The 17,694-nt window shown below is 41.1% G+C and overlaps 1 pseudogene; it reads left to right on the top strand.

Annotated features, from left to right (window-relative positions):
* The first annotated feature begins 2,572 nt into the window (after positions 1 to 2,572).
* LOC103062272 (deubiquitinase DESI2-like) lies at positions 2,573 to 17,561 on the top strand (annotated as a pseudogene).
* Positions 17,562 to 17,694: the final 133 nt, after the last annotated feature.

Here is a 17,694-nt window from a genome sequence, read left to right on the forward strand (position 1 = left end):
TAAAAAAAGAAAAACAAATTAAATTATACATTTTAAATTTAAAGAAATTAATTTTAAGTGAAGTTTGTCATTTATTGTTTTACAACTGAACCATATTTTATCCTTGTTATAATGTTGCTGTGTGAAGCATCTCAACTGCAGCCACACTATGGAATACTGCCCATCGTTGTTGTTGGTAGGGTTTGGGGGTGGGTTTTTTTTGGTTTTTCTCCTAACAATCATGGGAGTGTAACCAGGAAGCATACTTCAATCTCTTCAACTGGTTTTTCACTAAAGATATGTTTTACTTCTGCAAATTTTTGCTTCCCTGAAGCTTGCTGAAATTCCTCCGGAATACCAGTGATATCATTTTAGCTACCCAAACCATGGAACTTTCAGCCATAACATCAAAAATAGATGAAATGTTTCTGCTAAGTAGGCCTTCATAGAGAGATAGGGTTCCCAAATCTCACTAAATCATAGGATGTTTAAACATGATTTCCTAAACTTACCAAATGTGGCTGGGTTCACATAACTCATTGAACCATAATCCATTGCTTACTAACCAGAACTGCCAGGTTTGTACACAACAGTGTCCATAGCAAAGTATGATGTTGCCAGAATGACAAGTGCCCAATGTTGCCATCACACAGTACTTACTTACTTCTCAACATTCAATGCAAGTACATTAAGTCACAGCATTTGCATTAAGACATCATCACACACACCATCATTTCCCTCTTTGCTACCTGTGAACATCTAGGTTTATATAATATCTGAAGTGAAAAGCAAACCATATTTTGGCTTAGGACACTGTATGTGGTCCTCCAACAGACATGTGTCAGGATGAGCGCTGCATAAATTTGGAAGATTACATGGTACAGCAAGTTTTTAGAACTCCCTTCCTTTGCTGACAAATGTAGAAGATTATGCAAAGTTCAAAGTGAAGATGTCTACCTATTACAGATATATTGAGATTTATACCTTAATGGAAGACTTGACAGATTGACCAGGAATCAAAAAGACTTGGGACATTTCCAGGCTTTTTTCCTAACAGGTAAAGTTTCTCCTGTAGGTTAAGTCTGACTCCTGCTGACTGGGTTCATGCAGTTTTCTTGGCAGGCTTTTCCCCAGCATAGCTGTACATCTTGGTATTCCAGACATTGACCCTTATTCTGGAACAGACCACTTGGCAAAAGTCTCATAGAGAAACTCAGCTGGATTAGATTCTTTATTACAGACAAGAATGAAACCAGACCCATATCAATGTTTCCTATCCTAATAGTAACCAGACCCAATTCTGCCTAGCTTCGGAGTCTGCCCAAGATGAACCAGGTGTTTCCACTTGTTAAGGCTCTTTCCTAAATATCCTTGATTTCTCAGCCAGAGACCAAGGAACAGTAAGGGGCTTTCTGGCAGGGGACACACCTGTAAAACTGTGGACATTTGCTGGCAAGGCAGTTTGGAATTAGGAACTTACATTATTTGGGTTGCGGCTGTCTCCTTTGAAGCACCTTTGGGATTTGTTTGTTGAATAATAAGGCAACTCTGTTTTTATGTGCAACCGTAATGTACATTCAAAATGCATCTCCAGGTACTTAGTGAGCTACTAGGGCTGGCAGACTATCAATAATGCAAATAGAAAGGCAAGGCAAGTGGATTATATATATCAAGTATGAACATACTAGTTGATATTCCAACATATTAGGACCATCCAGAGATGGTAGCTATATACAGTCCAGATGGCAGGAAAGTCCTACTGAAGCAGAGGGATTGTTGACAGCACCGTAGTTGATTAGCTGAGAGAAATTACCTAAATATTCCAACTGATTCATTATCATCAGGGGATCAGAATCAGGGACGCTGAAACTCTAGCACGTAAAATGAAATCCAGTATCTTGAGAATACTGAACAGGTTTCTAGACCTTTGTGGTGTTTGAAAGTACATGGGATATGCCCAAGATCATACTAACATGCAGAGAGGAATTCAGAGGAGGTTAGGTCTTCAGTGCCTGTGACAGAAGGCTGAGATTTAAACTGAACAAGATATTAAATCTGTAACATGCGGCTTATCTCACTTTCTTCATTACAGTAGAACAGCCTATTTGCTTCCTGAATTTTACTTTCGCCTTTGTGGAGTTTCCCCCCAAACAACATACTTACTCCACTATAAACAAATAAAATAGGATCAGCTATCTGTAACATATTTAGAGGAATGCTCAATAAGAATTTGAGTGCCTGTCTCAAAAGTGAAAATCTGACCTTGGAAAATTCTAACCCTGTCCCAATACACTGAAGTCCTATGCCCTCTCCTGACACCATTCACCCAGCACTCTTTAAAACCGGCCAATCTTCAGGAAAAGCACTTTGTAGGTCAAAGATTCATTCTCTTTGTATAGTAGGTTTATTTGTTGTGATGTGTGAGAATGGAATCAGAATTGCTTTAAACCAGTACAAGTTGCTTGAAAATTATTTTAAAAGCTACTATAATTGACACAATTGGAACCACATTGCTGGAAAAAGCATCACACGTGCCTGTGCTGGATTAATGTATGATCTGAAAACTGATCAAGGACCCACTTTCTGTATAGTTATGGCCAAAGTTGTTGCCATGAAAGGTAGGATTTCTAGCGGCCCATCCCAGTGAGTATAGAGAGTAAAGAAGATTACAATGATGGAAATATGCAAGAACCATTATCTAGGCCAGTGTTGTCCAAACTTGGCCACTTTAAGATGAGTGGACTTCAACTCCCAGAATTCCCCAGCCAGCCATGCTGGCTGGGGAATTCTGGGAGTTGAAGTCCACTCATTTTAAAGTGGCCAAGTTTGGACAACACTGACCTAGGCAAAGGGGGGTAAAACATTTTTTAAGCCCTGAGGAACAAAATAACATTCAGAAGTGGCTCAGGCAAACCCTGCTCTGATTCACTGGAGTATAAGAAGGGAGAGGAAGTACAGCATAATCAGACTTACAAGATTCGGTTATTATAGCCAATCTCAAGAAAAGTAGTTCTAGTCTTCCTGTGGAGTTGATTTCCTGGTCTGTTCTTCCTAGTTGGGCTGACAGTGAACAAGCATTTACAGAAGAATTGTAAGAGTAAACTTTGTGAAAAGGCTCAGCACTCAGGCGAGTTGGCTCAGTTTTGGAATCAGCACAGTTTTACTTAACTGTCTATTTTTTTCTCTACCAAATATCTCTCCTCCCCTCTTGGAGCCTATGTGGCAACTCATTCAATAATCCCATACATATATGATGTAAAAATAAGTGCAGAATTTAGGGAAGGTAGATTTGTTTTTTAGGAGAAGGACCAGGGCATTGCTACCTAAATTCAAGCAATATACTGTAGTTACCTGCCTGGTGCTTCTTTGCAGCCGAACCTGAAGAGCCATAAGAAACAATTTTGTCCCCTAGTTCTTCAGCCCCTCAGGTAGAACTAGAGAGTAAAAGAAATTCCAACCCATCTGTAACTTTCATCTTTCCACAGTTGACAGACAGCCCCTTTGCTCTGCTGACACACCCCACAACCAAAGTTGTTTCCTCTGCAACAGTCAGGGTACCCGAAAGGAACCTTTCCTTGGCCTTACCTATCACTCCCATTCCGGAAGCCCCCTCCTTCAAGGCTCACCCCAGCCTTTTACTCTCTCCCATCCCATCTGCTGGCCCAGGGCTCCAAGGGAGAAGTGGGCGAGGAAAAAGGGCTACCTTCGCACCTCTCCCCTTCCAATCTCTCACCCAAATAAGGCTCAATGCTTCTTGTCCTCAAAAGGCCTACTGAAATTCATGAAGCAAAAAGCAGAGGGCACAGAAATGGCAGAGAAGGATTCCATAAAAGTCCCATCTTCCTTGTGATTGATCTCTGCAGAACTGAGTTAGTCCAGCAAGATAGTCCAGACAAGAGGCACAACCAGGAGTGCCAGCTCTATCTTTATCATAAGGTTACATTAACAGAATGTTCCAAGACTGAATGTATTTCTCCCCTCCTTTCCTTTTACTCTCCAGAAAACTAGGGAGGGTCTCTTTTGAAATGTTTCCCATGTCATCCCCTCTTCTGTGGGCTGAGACATTTTTTTACATGCCGGTTGTCCAGTCTGCAGCTCTCCCTTCTGTCTCCCAAGGTCATTCCCACGTGCCATTACAAGCTGTCAAGAAAAGACTAAAACGAATGTGGAGGCCCAGGCTAAAAGATGCACAGCAACGGCTAGTAAGCTAACCAAGATGTCACCATCCCATCAACCAAGTACAGTGGTGGTGATAGTTGTGAGATGTGTTTCAGCTTCTTTTGCCAGGATCGCTGCAGTTTCCTTCACTGTGCACTTTACTTGAAGTAAGCAATTCCTTTTCTCTAGAGATACAGATCAGCTGCTATCAACACATCACATTCTGAAATTTGAGAGAGCTGCCATCTCCAGCCTTATGTACCTCAGGCCACCTGCTCCTTCTTGTGCAAGCACATTAACCTTCCATCCCCTTCCCCTGACAATCTCCAGTGACAAATCTGTCAAGTGAGACACTAGTTTTGTGATTGTTCTGACACACTGTCACAGCCTGTATTCTAACTCAATTCTGCTGTTCCGCAGATTGTAGGCAACTGCAGTCCAAAAATGTGTCACGGCATTCAAAAGCTCAGGAAGTGATCATTCTAGAAGCATTTGAACATCTTCTAAGCCAAGGGTTCCCAACTTGGGGTGCCCACACCTCCAAGGGGTGTGAGAGGGAATTTCAGGGGGTGCAACAATTTGTGGCTCAAAAATTAGAAATTAGACTTCTTCATCTTCAAATGTGATATTACTTTTGTAGGAGGTGCGAACATTAATCAAACATTTCCTAGGGATGTGGGGCATAGAAAAGGTTGGGAACCACTGTTCTAAGCAGGCGTTGGATAAGCTATTCTTAAGGATTTCTTTAAATTATTTTTGTTGGCTTTTGTGCAATTTTATTTTCAATAGTTTAAAGGTTTTGTATTTTAGTTGTTTCTTTTTGTGCTTCAATTCCAGAGCTTGTGGGGCAAAAACAAAGAAAAAACTCTCCAAGCATTGCTTCTTCATTAAATGCTTTTAAATCTGTCTTTCTCTAGTACTGGATAAATGAATACACCTCCACATTGGGTATTGGAGTCTTCCATTCTGGTATTGAGATCTACGGCAGAGGTATGGAGCTTTCTGTGAATTATGCCTGAAAATGGGTGAAATATTCCACTTTGTTTTAAAAACAAAGGGGTGGTGGTGGTATCTCCTTGAGGCTGTTTTAAGGAGAATGAAAATGGTATTTTTCCTCCTCTTGATGTGTGCATAAATAGTATAGGTTGCAATTTCCATCTTTTTAGAAGAAAAATACTACATAAGTGGCGGGCTGGAAAAACTAAGTGTTAACAGCAGCTGTTAATTAGGAAAGCAAAGGTGCAGATGAAAACCCACTGAATAGATCAAAACTGCAGAAAAATTTAAAGGTTACCACAGTTAATGCAATGGTTTTTCTAGTAGTATAATGTATGGCTGTGAAAACTAGATACTGAGAAGGAGCAAAGGATAGGCGATGCCCTTGAATTATGGATTTGGAAACGGTTACTAAGATTACCATGGACTGCAAGAAGAATCGATCAGTCCATCCTGGATGAAATGAAGATTGATGATTCCCTTGAGGCAACAATCAGCAAGGAGAACTCAGCTACTATGGGCATCTGATACAAATGGATGACAGACTATGCTTGGCAAAGTTGAGGGAAGTAGAAGAAGGGGAAGACAACAGATACAGTGGATGGACAGGATCTAGATAATTGAAATGTCCTTAGAAGAGCTGTGGATTGTTGCTGAGACAGATTGAGATGGTGGTCTTCAGGGCTGATCCTGATTCAAAGGCACCTTACTAAGTGGTCCAACTGTTCACATCAAGGAAAGATTGTAAATAGGGAAATGACTGCAGACATGATCAGGTACATTAAAACTGTAACCCGATGCCTTATACAGCCAGCAGTTATTGAGATTAGAAGAAGCAATTTTTGAAACTCAACTTCTTTGAAATGGAAAATCTCTAGCAGTGCGGATATTTTTCTTTTTTCTTTATTTCAATATATTTCCTAGCTCACTCATCAAAAGCAATTAGTCTTCTGTGGTGGTTTACAATTGCTGAATCCATTTTGGAAGGCAGAAGGCAACTCAAATTACAGACTCTTTACAATTTTACACCATCCAGTTCCAAGAGCTATCAGTTACTTTAAAGAGTCAAGAAGATGGCCCAGGAGTGCAGGCAAAGAAGGGAGTCAAGGAGAAGCCAAGGGCTGGATGGGTAGCTCTGCAGAAGTTGAAGTATTGTAATTGAGGTGTTAGACTAGGATTGGGGCAACCTAGGGTGAAGTTCACCTTCAGTCATGGAAACTCACTAGGTGAGGTTTGGCCAATTATTCTCACAGGATTGTTGCAGTGAGGATAACATGAAGGAGGATTCTCATATAAGCTATCTTAAGCTTTTAGTGGAAAGGCAGAATATAAATGTAATAAATAAAAATAATCCAAAGCTCTTTGTCACATTGCTGTTGCTGCAAAAGCTGCTTGGTATTCTAATGGCTGTATCACTCAGCATTCCCATGACTGGGCCTCCAGACTTGGCCTGCAATTCCGATAATTCCTAGCAATGGCATGAGGTTGCTATGAAGCATAAGGTTGCCAAGGAACATGGTATTTTATTCTAGGGAACAGTTCCCAGAGTTGGGCATAATTGGTCCAATTGTTTCTGGCTGATCCAAGAATGAATGCAACCTCCTTCATAAAGCTATATATTTATTCAGCGAAGATGCCCTATTTTAAAAACAAATGCTAGGGAGTAAGACAGGCAAGACAGGTAAGACAGTCAAGACTGCTTTTTGGAAAAGAACAAGCATCTTACAAGCTTGCTCCTGATGATCTGACTACCATATTACTTCTTGGACTCATCTGTAGAGCAGATTCCAAGGGATATTCTAATTACAATAAGATAATCTGACAGTTCTGCTAGTTTCAGGTTGCTGAATTTTCTCCCCTGCTGTTCTATATGCCATCGCTTATTTAGGCAACTCTACTATAAAGATATGAAGAAAAATATTAAGGGAAAAAAAATTTAGGGGACTAAATAGTTCAGTGAGGTTGAGCCTGCTCAAGGGCCACAGAATTCTGGCTGACTCTTGGAAGATTGAATGGAAAATAGGATGGAAGGAGGGGACATTTTATGGAGAGTCGGATATCATATACGTACAGCCTCATTCCATGGATCAGCATTTTGTTGTAAGTTTTATTACTATTACTTCTTTCTCCATTTTCATCAGCATCACCACCACCACTCAGTCCAAAGCACCTGGGCCCATCCAGTCTGTCAGGCACAAGTAGAAAATCTGGTTGCTACCCTTTAATTCTGGAAAAGAAACAAGATGTGATCATGATATTTCGTGAATTCGAATTAGATATTTGTTTTTGAAGATGGCATTCTGCAGACTGCACCAGGCCACAGAATATTCCAGGAATTTACCAGCTCACCTCTCAGTTTTGGTGCTTGATGCTGACTGAAAGCCAACTCAGCAAGAAGGCTCTATTTGACAGAATACATTGGAGTAGATTTCAGACTTGTCTGGTCTCTTTTAAGGAGGGAAGAGAAGCAAGTTATGTAACTGTAGATGGAAAATGTCACCCCATACCCATCTTCTCTTGAGTCAGAGTCCCACCACAGATACTGCTGATACATTATTATTTACAGTCTCTTTCTTTTCTTGCTAGAGTTTGCCTATGGAGGACACCCCTATCCTTTCAGCGGGATTTTTGAGATCACACCAGGCAGTGCTGTGGAGCTTGGAGAGACCTTTAAATTCAAGTAAGGGCCTCTTCCACCCTTTCTCTGGACTGGCCACCCTGCAGGACATTGTCCCAATTTCTGCTCTCTTCCCCAGCCATTCTTTTCTTTGATTCCTTCTGATAACCAAGGAGGCATGTGAAGATCGGCATATACACAGATCAGTAGGGTTGTCATCTTGATTTAATAGTATAATATAAAATAGCCATGGACAAGCTTCCAAGTCCCCTGTTTGTACCTCTCAGAGCTGTTTCTTACCATGAAATTTGAAAATTGCCAGCAAAATTTCTCATTTTCAGGTGGAAAATAGAAAATAACTGTAGTAAAAGCCCTAAAATAGATGTATCACAGGTAGAAAACAAAGAACCTCCCCCAACTCCACCTTGCCAAAGTGAATGTGGCTCTCAGCTTCATTCCCCAGTCTTAAGTGCATTGTCTTAAGTGGAGGGGGGGACCTATTAAATGATCCCCCCCTCCATCATTTAAAACAATGCAGGCTGTGGATTTGAGAGGGCTTTCCTATCCTGCAGTAGGCAGCTTCCTCCAACCTGGTGCCTACCATGGGCCAACTCCCAACTCCCAACATCCCCAGCCAATACAGAGAATTGCCCTGGTGGCTGGGGTAATGGGAACATGCCTGGTCGACACCAGGTGGGGAAAAGATGGTGTAAGGAAGGCAATCTTAGCTTTTAACTAAATGTCAAGTTCTCTTTTAGTCAAGAAATTGATTGGGCAACCTTCGGGCAGTCATTATCTCTCAGCCTCCTTTATAAGATTGTTGTAGTGATAACATGTGAAAAGCTGTATGATGTGTATGGCTGGTTAAGAATGTACTATTTGCATTAAGAGATGCATAGCATATAGAAATGCATGAAGGAAGGAAGGAAGCAGAGCTTTTGTTATCTTCCTCCACTGAATGACTGCACCCTTTCTGGCATTATTTTAATTCAGAGTCAAGGTAAATTTACAAGAGTCAACAAAGGCTTAAGGACTATGGCTATAGTTCTCACATGCTTTTTCCTAGTTTCATCTTCTCCCCATACTTAAACTGCCAGGGGCAGATCCTTATTTTCCTCAAGCAGCACGTCAACTACTATTGCTGCAAAATTTCATCTCGTGCTACTGGAACATACTCTGGACTGTACAAACGCAGCCCACCCTGTGACTTACCAGATTGCTTTGTTGCCACTGGAGGGATAATACTAGTATCAGAATCAATTGTTTTCCACCCAGGCTTCTTATGTGGAAGAATTGCAGGAACATCCCCGCAGCTGTCAGCATATTCTAGGCTAAACTACAGCAAATGAAATCACCAATAAGCAGAAGGAAGTGGAAGGGGCAAACCATGCCCTCCCCACACAGATTCTGAGTATGGAGGCTTTTGATCAGCTAATCTAACCTATCTGTAGCAAACTGGGCAAGGCAACAGAGTAATTTGAATAAGCTGCTCAGTCTTAAAATCTGAAACTTCCGAAATAAATAATTTATGAAGTGCCTGGAGAACCTCGGATGATGGGTACAAACACATTTCAAGGGGGAGGGGGATTCTAGAAAAAGCAAGATGTAGAGCAGGTGTTAATCTGCCATGCAGAGATTCCTTGTAATTGTTCCACTTCGCTTGCTTGCTTTGTTAAACCAACAGAAGTTAGTGACGAGAATATGGGGCAAAGAAAGATACAAATATCTAATCCTAACAAATACAATCTGAATGAATCATTTGCTGTATAAACACTGTATATAACACTTTTTTCCAAAACAAAGGGAAGAGAACGACACAAATTTTATCTCATACTCAAAAGAACTCAAGGAAATTTGAATAGATTTGCTCCAAAAAATGTCTTCTTGACCCCACTATTTATTCAGTATTAAAATAGTCAGCATAGACATTAGGTGTTTCTCTTAAAGTATGTGACATGTAAATGCCAAATGAGTATAGTGGTACTACTATTTATACCCTATTTTATGTGTTGTTATTTCTCTAATGAGAATATCAATATAGACTAAACTAGAAAAATGGCTTTCAGTTATTTGGGATTTTAAACTGAATGCTATGGTGAATTACTTTAAAAGCATATTTAAATGTGTAATATTGCTGTGCTTGGAGGCTTCATTGAACATTAGTTAGACAAGGCAGATAAATAAACTGAGGTGTGTGTGTGTTTGTGTGTGTACTGGCATTGTGCAGAGTTTGAAAAAGACTTGGATAAAGTGCTTCAGTTCTCACATGAGTCTGAGTTCAGCTCCTTTCCACTTTTTATTAAAGTAGCCTGATTTTTTGCAGGCTTGCATGTGAGCCTGAAAAAAAGATGCTGCTGCTTTAAGGGGCCCAGTCTTCAAAGTTAATCCAGCTCTTCCAGCAGGAGCATTTTTTCCAGGCTGATGTGGAAGCCTGAAAAGAAGTTGGGCTATTTAAATGCATCACAGGGATGCATTTTCAAAGCATGCATGGTGTCTGTCTTTCTGTCTGCCCAATTTTTGTTGTTGACTTTTTTTTTACTTTTTTTTTAAAACCAGAGAATCCATTGCCTTGGGCACCACAGACTTCACTGAAGAAGATGTGGATAAAATCATGGAGGAACTGGGCAAAGAGTACAAGGGCAATGCTTACCATCTCATGCACAAGAACTGCAATCACTTCTCAGCTGCTCTGGCAGAGGTGGACTCACCTTCTATTCTTTCTCTGGGTATTACTTTATAATCCTCCAGCAATGTTGATGAGGCAGTTTGGGCCAAAATAATTCCCGTTATGATTAGAGCATGGTTGCTGAATCACTGATCATAATACAACAGATTACCCTAACTGATACCATCCCATCCTGCCCTGTTTAGAATCTGTGGTTTCCGTTTATTAAGAATCCAAGCTGAATTTTTTATACTCAGGGCAAGATCCAGACAGTTTCTTACCTGAAAGAGTTTCTTACCCTGAGATTTTCTTACAGCCTTTACATCCAAAAGAGGATGTGTAATTCAGACCCCAAGGTTCTTTTGGGCAAAGCTGTTATACAACTGTCCTGCTTCATTCACCGAAATGTATGGAAATAGTGGTGATTTTATATATAGTCTTCTATCATTTGGAACCTTCTCATGTTTCCTAATATTTTTTCTGCCTTCTTCTTTTCCTTATCACTGAACATCCCTTAAGGTGGAATGAAAGTGTGTCTTTTAGTGGATAGTGCTGGCAGCTGTCCATCTGGAGAGGGACAAGAGGATCATTGTGTGGTTCCCCTGTGCCCTTTTGTAGCCATAGGCAAACCCAAATGACACATCAATCCATTCTTGCTACTCTCAATTACTCTCTTGGTTGATGTGTTCTTAAGATGAAGTCTCCATTATTAAGAACAAAATGACTGGGTGGCACTCATTTGCTTTTCTTGAGCACTGAAATTATCAAGTAGGGTGTCAGTTAAGGATCAGATACTTTCCTCTTTAAAAAAGGAGGAAAAAACTCACACCTCTTTTCTCTTGACACTGATTTCTGAGATATTTGTAGGTGCAATCTAAATGAAGTGTCACAGAAAAGGTCACCAACTGCAGTTCTCTCATAGCAGTTTTCCATCCCCTGAGTTATTTATGTGTCTCTGGACTGTCATGAAATTGCTGTGCATTTTTTTAACATAATGAGAATGGAAAAGAGGAAAAGGCCAAATCAGTCATTCTGATCTGCTTGATGGTCTCTGAGGCCACAGATGAAAAACTTGTTTGCTTTGACAATCGAACAGATTCCACCATGTATAATGAAGCCTCAACAGTTCTTCCCTGACACTTGGTTTTCTACAGATATCCAATCCCAATCCCTTGCTGACTGGGGATACAGACATATATTGCAAGCCAGACCTGGGTTTATAAGGCTAGCAGACATGAAAGGAATCAAGGGGAGCTCAGAGGAAATCAAGTGGCAAGGAGGAAACAGTTAATTTTCCTTCCCCCAGAAAGGCACAATGCCCCTTCCAGCAGCATTTTGAAATACACAAAGGGGTTGATTGCTTCATGCAGATGACTGCAATGGAACTGCAGTTTCAGAGGTCAGATTACTGAGGTGTATTCAAGCTTCCTCTGCAGTGAAGAAATGGGCTGTGTAGGCGTGTAATGTGTTTTTTTTCCTAGGAGACTCTGTGGGATATTGAGGCAGAATTAAGCATCTCAATTTTCTAATTTGTTGCACTTTCACTCTCTAACTTCTGAAATGAGCTAAATAAATGTACCTTAAGTTGGAAGTTACACATCGGTACAGTACAGGATTCAAGCGCTATTTTAATCTGGAAGGCACTTGGTTCTTTTTTTTTTTTTTTTTGCTCTCTTTGGTTTGATTGACTTACGGAAAGCATTGTTCTCTTAGTGACAAAACCCTTTCCTCTTCTTTAAGGGATTGGCACCAGGGTTCCCATTCTGGGGATTGTAAAGTAGATTGAGTGATTTCTATAGCTGCCTGCGCAGCACTCAACGGAGGGCGGTGCATATCATTAATAAACAGCAATTAAATTCTTATAAGAACAATACACTAAACAAATAATAACAAAACATGAAAACAGTGTCAGAAAAAAAAATCACCCAAAGGGATCATATTGCATCCTGACCCTGTGCCTGGGGAAAGAGCCAGATCTTTAATATCTTTCAAAAGGCAGGCAAGGTTGGGCTGAGCCAAATCTCAGTGTGGATGCTGTTCCAAAGGGCAGAGGTGATAACAGAGAAGAGGCACATCTCCTGGATCCCAATAAATGGCATTGCCTAAGAGATGGGACCCAGAAAATCCTATTGGATAGGAAGAAATAATCAGAGATAAGCAGTCCCACAAATAACCCAGCCCTGCACCATAAAGGCTTAACAGATGAGAACCAACAACTTGAATTGCACTTGGAAGCTCACTGGTAACCAATACAGCTCATGAAGCAGAGATGTTACATGAGCATATTGAGGTATGTCCATAACTATTCATGCTGATGCATTCTGAACCAGCTGCAACTTTGTGTGGTTGTAAAAAGCACTCTATGTAGAGCACATGGCAGTAACCTGATTGCAAGGTGACCAAGGCATGAGTGAAAGTGAGCAGGGCCTCCTGATCCAAAAATAGGTGCAATTAGCATACAAGATGGAGCTGTCCAAAGGTCCTCTGAGCCCACAGTTGCTGCATGATCTTTGAGCAAAAGCCATGACTCAAGGAGGACCACAGGTTCTGTCTGAGCAGTGCAACCCTATCCAGAACCAAAGATGGAAGGTCTCCAAGTGATCCCCAAATCCACAACTACTCAGTCTCAAGATCTCTTTCATCCAGGTCCCTTCAACCCCCAGATACCTCATCTTGCTTGTATGTTCTGTCAGTTTTAAATTGAATGATCATAAAACTCATCCTCCTCCTTTTCTTTTGCATCTGTGGTTGGAACATAAACTTGGATAATCCTCATATTAAAGGATTGTCCATGAAGTCCAATTGATCATACTAGGTCATTGATTGCATTGTAGCCAAGTACTGTTTTTGCTATACCCTTCCTAACTAAAAAAGCAGTGCCATTCTTTCCTTGTTTTAAATGTCTTGACTCGTAAAAAAATGTGATCTTCTGACTGAAAGTGTCAGTTTTAGTCCATTTCAATCCATTGATGTCTAAGATATCAATATATAGTTGATTCATTTCATATTTCACTGTGTTGAGCTTCCCCCCTTCATGCTTCTTACATTCCACGTTCCTGCTGTCTTTGCAGTTTTGCATTTTTTCCCCCCTGTATGACAACATCAGCAACTAGATATCCTGAAGGCTTTAATCTAGCCATGTCATAAACACCATTAATACTCTAAAAGATCCTACATTTTTCCTCAGTATCATGCTGAGTGCCATCCAACCCAAGGGGTCCATTATTTAGCATTTTATCATCAATCATGATAATCCACCTCCAGCATCTTCCTATATTCCTGCTCTCCAGTATAGGTGCCTGCTTGCTTTAGCTGGGCAGCTGGGATGACCTTCATGCCTTGGGTGACCCTGCTGGGAGTAAATACTCTTGGCATTCAGTCCTGGCATTCTTCACTCATCTCTCCCAGAAATTGTTGTGAGGCAGCACAGCAGGACTTGGGGGGACTCAAAACAAAGCTAGGTCAGCTGATCAGGAAGCTAGGTGCTCCTGAAGTTATAATATTTGTGCAAAGGAGGAAATAACAGCCGTTCTTTTTCCCAGATGTGATATTATACCCGTTAAAACTATTGATTATATGATAGCAATTATTATATAGCAATTATTATATTGCAAGGTGGATGGACCCAATTATGGTGGCAATGGGTGAAATGTTGGAAGACCTGAAATACCAGGTTAGGGACAGATCATCATGGAGAAATTTTATCTATGTGGTCACTAGGAGTCAAAAATGGCTTGATCCATCCATCCATCCATCCATCCATCCATCCGTCCGTCCATCCGTCTGTCCATCCATCCATCCATCCATCCATCCATCCATCCATCCATCCATCCATCCATCCATTCTTATATTATTATAGTATAGATTATATAATAGCAATTATTTCTTGGGTATCTTAACACTTTCTACTAACTAATGGCTATGAGGAGTGCTTGCTGCTTGTGTGAGGCAGGGACTGGAGAGTTCTCTTGCATCCACCAGCTGCCCATCTTGCCACCACCCCACCTCTCTGGATATCATGAATGTTGGTTAGGAGTTGCCACCTGCTAGAGAACCCATAGTGGTTGGGTACATGCAATATGCTAGTATGGTATGGTGGTTAGGGTAGATCCAGGTTCAACTCCATTCTCAGCCTTGGAAGTTCACAAAGCAATTTAGACTAAATACTCTTTCTCAGTTCAATTTATCTCACAGGGCTGTTAATATGTGTAATAAAACTGCAGTAGTGGGACCAGATAAATTGCTAAGAGCTTCTGAAGAAGGGACAGGGTATAAATCAAATAAATAAATAAGTCAAAACCAAACCAACCACATTATGGCCGAGCATGATGTGTGAATTCAGGCAGTTGATAGGCCTATGTGACTCAACTGATATACACTTGGCAAGGTACTTCATCTGTGGAAGCATGGTGATCTACTCAATGTGGCAGTCTTAACAGAAGCTAAGATGGGGTTGATCTGCCCCAAGGAGGCAATTTATGTACTTTTTTATCAGCAACTTCTGCACAGATGCTGCATGTGTTAATAAGAGCCCATTACCAGAAGTGTCTGTTCTGCTCCAAAGGTCTACATTGTCCTGTTAGCTGAAACTGAACTTTGGAGGAGTTTGGTATTGATTAAGAGTTATCTGAAAAATTCCAAACTGGAAAAGTTTGTATTCTAAGCTCCCTCATTTCCAAACTGAAATCAACAATAAATATGACTCCTGTTTTTGAAGTGGTATATAGTTTGGTGAACTAATTTAATCCAGTAGGTGCCACTGTCATGTCAGTTTTGCAACATCATTACGCTGTTGTTGTTTTTTTTGAAAGACAACTCAAAGTTGTAATATAGATCAAATATCTAATGTAATATGTTTATACAGCAACGTTTGAACTATTAATTGTCTCAGGCTCAAAACACTGGCCTTGTAGCAATTCCTACTATAATGGGGGGGGGGGGATCCTTTCTTTTCTACCCACAGATTAAATTAGATGACTCGTAGTTGTTCCTCTATTTAGAGTGAAATCCATTATTCCCAAGCATCATAGACAATCTTAATTATAAGCAAACCATCCCCGGAGGGCCACTGATTACCTTTCCTGTCATCCTGCAGCTGTTCCCTGGACTTAAAAATCTTTGCCTTGGGACTTTCATGCCTAAAATGCATAGACCCATTGCAAGCCTGGTGTGTGTTGAACCAAAGGGGGAAACTATTGAGAGCAAAGAGGTCTTTGTTTGGCTGAATGCCAAGGATTCAGATTAGTTTTATTAAGGCCTCTATTCTGAAACCTAATTGGTTCTGACTGTTCCTATTGGTAAGTCCCCCTGCTTAGATTAGGAAATGAGAAATCACTGAAGTTTTTAGAACGTTAGCCCAACACACCCTTATGATTTGGTTTAGTGTTACTTTCACTTGGTTTGCTTAATATTTATGGAGTTTTTTTTTCTTTTAAAATAATAAGCAAGCAAACGTAGTATACATATAATATCCAAAATATTAAAGAGTGCAATCCAAATGCTTGGGTTTTGGCTGTTCAAAGCTGTAAGAAGAAATTAAAATGAGGCCCTTGTTACTCAGATGTAGCAGAGTTGAACTAGTTGGTCATCTTTCCTCCCCGCTTTTTTTTTTTTTCTGGGCAAAGGAGACTGAAGGGGCCTCTGGACCCTGCTAATAAGGAAACTCTAAACCCATGTTCAAAAGCATCCTGAGCAACCATTCACAGGTGCAGAAAGGGTTTTGCCAGGAAGCAGCAGAATGAGCACCCGTTGTCTTCCTCCTGCTTTGTTGTGCAGCCCCAGCGTGCACCCCCCCCCCCCATCACTGCTGATCTGCTATCGTTCTGGTGAGTATAGGGGAGAGGCTAGTTTGAAAGAACCAGCCTCTTTCAAAGACCTGAAAGACAGTATGCAGGGGCCAGAGGAGAGGGGGTACGCCTGCACAGGCCTAAAGTGCCCCAAAGGTGCTGGGCTCATCCCATCTCTTAGGGGTCACCTGACTGCACCATTGAGTGATGCAGATTTCATCCCCAGCAAAAACTGGTGGGGCTGGTTGCTTGCTTAAAGGGGAAAACACCACTATAACACCAGAACAGCCAACAACAACTTTAAGCTGTTTCAAGCATGAACTGGGGATGAAATGAAGTCAACCTGATGGCCTGGCAGAAAGCAAAGGATGCCAAAGCATGTTTGTGTTGTGGTTAGGTGTAAGTGGGGAAAGACACTTCGAATAGTAGAGAGCTTAGATAAGATTATCTTTTTTTGATTAACTTTCATCCTAAAACCGGAAACCATATGACCACAGAGGGCTCTTGGCCAAGTGCTGTTGGAGGGAGATCAAATGCTTATTAGATCTTTCACTGCATACCATAGAATAAGATTTCATGGTATGTAATGCAGGAACTGTGTTCATCATTTTCATCTGCCGTTTTGAACTATACACCCTCAGCACTGCAGGAAGAAAATTGTTCTATTTCTGGAATTTGCATGCAGAATAAACTATATTGCCATTTTCTCCAGATGTTATTGATTCCTTTAAACTCCTGTTTTTCTCTACAGGGAAGTTCTCCCCTCCCCTCCCCACAGGCAACCCCATTTTCAGGGTAATTGTAAGGTCTGTACTAAGATGAAAAATGGTAACATCCACATATCAATGATATGAGTGAATCAAGATTCTTCAGTATAGGGATTAAGCATAGATTAAGCTGTTGTGCACTGGCTAACTTGTTGAAATGTCATCTTGCAATCTATCCACCTATTGGTTAGTAAAGTTTGTTGGATTCTTTTCTTGATTCTGTGCCTCATGGCCAAGGCTTTGCATCTTTTCTCCTGCCAGGGGAAAAGGAGAGAGGGTGGCAGTAGCAAATTATCTTCAAGTAAAACAATAATTATTTTGTATGTGTGTGTTTCCCTATCATTTCTCAGATCCTGTGTGGGAAGGAAATCCCACGTTGGGTGAACCGCTTGGCCTACTTTAGCTCCTGTATTCCCTTTCTGCAAAGTTGCCTCCCCAAAGAATGGCTGACCCCCGCAGCTCTGCAGACTCATATCAACCTTGGCCTTCATAAGGAAGAACAGGGAGATACAACTGATGAAGAATCACCATCTACTTCTGCAGCTGCTTCAGCCCCAGGCCCTTCGCAAACCTGCCGGCATACAAGGGTCTGAACTCTGCCCATGGAAGCAGCCCTCAAGCCTCTTCCCCTATCTCCCTGGTTGCTCCCCCATCTTTTCCTGCAGCTGTTTGACCTTTCTCCCAAGAATCCCATGGAGCATCCTTTCCAGGACAAAATAAAACCCT

Source organism: Python bivittatus, unplaced genomic scaffold (genome assembly GCF_059951505.1).
Source record: "Python bivittatus isolate LINGU-HERP-01145 unplaced genomic scaffold, Pbiv_v1 ctg000480_np1212, whole genome shotgun sequence".
Lineage (NCBI taxonomy): Eukaryota > Metazoa > Chordata > Lepidosauria > Squamata > Pythonidae > Python > Python bivittatus.